Source organism: Podarcis raffonei, chromosome 6 (genome assembly GCF_027172205.1).
Source record: "Podarcis raffonei isolate rPodRaf1 chromosome 6, rPodRaf1.pri, whole genome shotgun sequence".
Lineage (NCBI taxonomy): Eukaryota > Metazoa > Chordata > Lepidosauria > Squamata > Lacertidae > Podarcis > Podarcis raffonei.
Genome location: NC_070607.1, coordinates 31508099 through 31513272, shown reverse-complemented (window position 1 = coordinate 31513272; position 5174 = coordinate 31508099). Strand labels below are relative to the sequence as shown.

The 5174-nt window shown below is 40.9% G+C and overlaps 1 long non-coding RNA gene across 1 annotated transcript; it reads left to right on the top strand.

Moving 5' to 3' along the window:
* Positions 1–612: 612 nt before the first annotated feature.
* LOC128415089 (uncharacterized) lies at positions 613–4681 on the top strand. The gene is made up of 4 exons (XR_008330852.1): positions 613–830; positions 1792–2043; positions 2802–2898; positions 4593–4681. It is a non-coding gene; the product is annotated as an uncharacterized LOC128415089 (long non-coding RNA).
* Positions 4682–5174: the final 493 nt, after the last annotated feature.

The following is a 5174-nucleotide window of genomic DNA, read 5'->3' as shown; positions in this document are numbered from 1 at the left end:
CCACAAGCAGGACCCAAGTAGAAAAGTACTCTCCCTTCCTGTGGCTTCTAGCAACTAGTATTCAGAAGCATGGCCTTCTCCTGAAAGTGAGGCAATCTGACTGGTCTCGTGGCTATGTCAGGAACTGTTCCTCTGAACGATGCCCAGTATATCGGAGAGATGTTCCATAGGAACCTAGGAAGCTCCCTTAGACTGAGTCATTATGCTGGTCTGTTTGCCCCAATACTGCCAACACTGACTGGCATTAGCTTTCCAGGGTTTCAGGTTTCCATGTCTACCTGGAGATTCCAAGGATTCAACCTGGCACATATTGCATGCAAAGCAGAGGCTCAGTCACTGAGCAATGGCCTTTCCCCAAACTTCCATGTTTATATGAGGTTGTTGCTGCTGCTGCTGCTGTTATTTATACCCCACCTGAAGTGTAGGTGGGTTCCCACTAGGCAAGGCACAGTGATTACAGCAAGAACCTTTGTTGAACTACAGAACTGGACAACAGGGGCAAAGTAACTGCTTATATGCATTTCTGAAGGCCTGGGCCACTCCCACTGCCAATGTGATTGGCTGTCTAAACTTCCAAACTGCGAATCATGACTCAGAGTTTAAGGGCCAATGGCAGAGGCCCAAATACTGAAATGTTCTGTGACTGGATATCATGTATCGAATCAGAACACAGGGACTCAGAATCCTTAGTCCAGACTCAAGCTCAGGCAAACACAGACCACTGACTACATAACGCCACTCATCTGACCGGAATGACCCAGCCATTCTGGGTGGCTTCCAACATAATAAAAACACAGCAAAACATCAGACATTAAAAACTTCCTGATATAGTAAGTCTGTAATTAAAGGGGAGAAATGCATTGTTTGGTGGGAGGCAGGCAACTGTCAAGTTGGCGCTGGGTTCTGAAAACCCTATATTGAATCCCAGGCTACTGAATCTCTTTCTTGATGCGACAAGCCAAATGTGCCATTTAAAACACTTCTTTTGATTCCCACACCATATTTTTATTGCAGAGTGGCTTGAGATTTATGACGACAACGCCAGGTTTAAGACACTGAATTATTGTCACTGCCTCATCTCCTTCTGCTTCTGTTCAGATTCCGTACTGTAAAGACTTGGGAGTCAGCAAAGCTGCATTGCAAAGAGGGGAAAATCTAACCTTTCTTTTCTTTCTTTCAAAGCAATTCACCAGCCTCCTAAAGCTAGGCAGTTGGGAGGGAGGGGCTCAAGGGAAGACTATTGCAATAAGAACCAGGCACAGGTCTCACTGCCATCTTTCACCCATCATTTTTCCGGGTCACTTGTGTGGGCAGAGAGGGATTTGAGAAACAAAATGACAGGTCCCTGTGCAGTAGACACAATTCATTTCCAGAAAATTTTGCCAACAGCTCCACTCACCTGTTCCTCTATCAGTTGCCAGCTAATGATTTATCTCATTTTGACCTTTACTTCACTCATGCTGGCGTTCCCTTCCTGCCCTGTGTATTTTCGTCAACCAGTTTTCAGGGTATATCAGGGCAAGTGTGTATTTGAAATAAAGGATAAATTTTATGGTCTCCTTGCTCATCGTTAGAAAGGATTAGCTATTCTGAAATGGTTTCCAAGTATTTATTATTATTATTATTGCTTTCCCAGCGGAGGTGCTATGAACCAGAACCACTTTGGGTAAGCTCTCAGTGCTGAAAAAGTGCGAAGTTTAGAAGCGCAGTGGTTCAGGCAGGCTTTACATGCCAAAGTCTGAAATAGCTCATACATTTGTATCACGGACTCTTTTACTTTCCTCCAAACAGGTTAAACAATACACAGTCTTTGGGGCAAAATGTGACAATGCTTGAGAAGTGAAGAGATCTGCTGATAGCACTGTATCGAATAAGAATTCAGAGAGAGCTGCCGCAATAAAGGACTCAGAATGGAGATAAATTAAACGGGGGCATGTGGAAAGTTGAAAATCAAACAGATTCTTCAAATTCAAATGTATGGTATTGTTGCTGCAATCCAGAGCCACGATGCATACAAGAGGCAAAATGTCGACAATCTAGATGGTACAGTTCCTTCCCCCTGCAGTAAGCACCACGTAGAGTGTGACAAGAGAGATAGATGTTCAATTTAGGCAAGACGACATTGCAAACTTTGAGCGAAGGCCACTGAATGTGCCAATCTCATCAACTGAGCCCCCTCACAAACTGTGGCTTTGTTAACAACCTCCATTTCTTTTTGCAATAATTTTTGTTGTTGCTGTTGTTCTTATTAACGTTGTTTAGAGAAGAGGGATTACAAAGGCAGGAGATAGAATAGGAAAGGGAAGATTAAGTTGACAAAGTGTTCGAAGAACAAAACTCAAGTGCTTTAGGAGTTCAATGCCTCTCAGAAATACCACCATCTAAAGACAAAAAAAAACAAAAAACTGATTTCAAGGAGGAGAAAACAAACAATATCACAACAATAATATTTGGACGACACAGCTCTCTCCCTGCCCCACCTGCTTTGCACTTAACAGGCTGCCAAAATATTGTCTATCTGACAGCCGAGAGTTAAAGTCTATAATTTGTTTGTGGTGGCAAAGAGAATGTTGTAGAAAAATATGTGATTCACAAGAACTAAAGGGTGGAACTCACTCAAAAATGCCTGCCTGATTCCAAAGTATTGATGCTTCTTGGAGGGGGGTGGGGAGTTGAATGTCAATTAAAAGCCAGTGACAGAGAGAACAGGATATGGTATTAGTACTCTCTGACTAGTTCTTCTGCTTCTAATACATCCGTCATTGTCAGCTGAAGGGTTATATTTAATTCTGAATCATTAGGCATGTCTTCTCACGAAGCATAGGAAATCCACAAAACCAGAATCTTAATAGGATATCCTTGGAGGACAAGCTCAGTTTCATGTCACCATCTTGGAAGGTAAGCATACGCTATTAATATACTGGGTACCCTAAATGTCACTCAGTATAATTGCATCCATGACAACAAGCCAGGTGCAGACCCTCAACCCCCCCCCCATGACACCGACGGTGCTGTACAAGTGTCAGTAAGCCACAGTAACCAACAGGGAGAATTATTTGATTAGAATAATTTCCTCTACCCCGATCTTTTTGGGGAAACAAAGAGCCAGCAAAATGAACGAACAAAGAACACTCAAAATATTTGGTGGAAATGGTTGAGAATGGTGGCATGATGAAGAGGTCACAATGCAGCAGCCTATAAAGTGATATTCTGCATCCAAATGGGGAAGAGGCAGCTGTGTTCCTGAACTACAACTCCCATCATCCCTGACCATCTGGGCCCCATTTTGTTGAGCTGTATTCTAGCTAAGTTCAAACAGGCCCCCTTCCTGTTGAACTTACTTAAGATTTTATTTATTTTAGCAAGCTTTTCAAACTTTGATTTTTATAGCTTTCTCTGATTTTAGTCACATTGTATTAGGTCTCCAGAGACAACTAATATAAAGCGAATCCAAACGGTTGAAATAAGTGAATAAATATAGGATTTCGACCTAAATTCCAGAGCTGCAGTATTTTAGATTTGTTGGCATCACTTGTTTGTTTTGATTTAGGCATGCTTCAAAGACACAATTTCAAAGGTTGTCAGCCACCTACTATTATCAGACACTAAGGGTAGTATTCAGCATAGTGCTAAATAGATTGTTCTGGCATTGTAAGCATTTTTGCTTGCCCAACAAAAATTTTTCTCCTCTGCTCCCCCTGCACAATGTTATGGGGATTCCCCTGACCCTCCACAGTAGATTGCGGTGGGGGGCACAGGAACCATGTGGGGGCGGGAGTCCCATTGTGATATTGGGCATAATACAACAATTTGTTGAATGTGGCTCCAAATATTACTGTATGTTGACTGTAAAACAGAGTCAACAGCTAAACACTATTATATCTAGTTAGATATGAGAAATACATATCAAACTATCAACTATCAAACACTGTCAGTAACACTAAGTACTATGATGTGATCAAGTACAAGCTCTCAAATATTAGCATAAAAGATCATTGGATGTAAATTACAGATATCAGACATTTGGTAAACAGAAAATAAACAAGCAGTCAAGAGAATATCTGGGCAGTATTCCATACCCAAATTTGTAGAAAAGAATTTTAAAGAGAATGTTAGGAACAAATTCGTTTCAACTGTGCTTAGGACAGCTCAAAGAAAGAAAGTATGCCAACTTCATTTCAAACGGAATGGGGTGAAAAAAATGGGGCATAATTTCTATAGCTTTGTCATGGCAAGAACTCAGGACACAATCCAAGAGGAAAAGGACATCCTTTTCACAAGTCTGCTTAAGATGCAGTTTGCAGAGAGATAGTAACATGTGGCTAAGTTGAGTTAAAAAGCAGCAGTCTGTACTAGTCCTGTCATTTGAACATGATCCTGATTGATCACTCCTTCAAATGGCCTCGATTGTAACGAAAAGCTTTGTGAATATGGTAGGGCTGTTTTTGACCGGTCGCAGGAGACCAAAGTGTGGAGGCAACATGTCCAAACCTACTTTATCTAGAAGCTACGCATAATATGATATAAATAATGAGGTGCTATGGAGAGAAGGGGGAAATTTTTAACTGGCATTTTTGTTTCCTGACACATAGATTTCTGTGCGAGAGTCCACCAGCAATTGATGGAGTGTGGCAAAACTATGAGATGACATTTCAACAGTTCAACTGATCCCATAGTTTAAGATGCTTCGTCTGCACAGGTAAAGCGGATGGCTTTGTGCATTAATAATAATAATAATAATAATAATAATAATAACAATAATAACAATAGTCAGAAATAGATATGAAAAAGCACAGTAAGCTTTTTTGCTTATATTTGGCTGGGAATGTCTCCTCGCAAACAATTAACCAACACTGTATAAAACACACCAGCTGGCTTCCGCAAGAAAATGGTGCAAAACGGCTGCAGAGATAAGCCTAGTGAATATCCTTAATACGTTCCAAGCAGAACCTACATAATACAGTTTTAATCAGTTGACACTGCCTATTCACTCTTTGGAAAAAAAGTAAGTGTTTTCTGTTGATGAGCAAGTAATATTTCCCAAGTTGCTTCATTATCAGCACTGTAAATGTTAGCAAGACATTTGTGCCAGAATCGGATGCATCTGTTCTGACAATATACCTAGATCAGGAAAGAGGGTCAAACAGAGTACATTACCATCACATTATGGACAA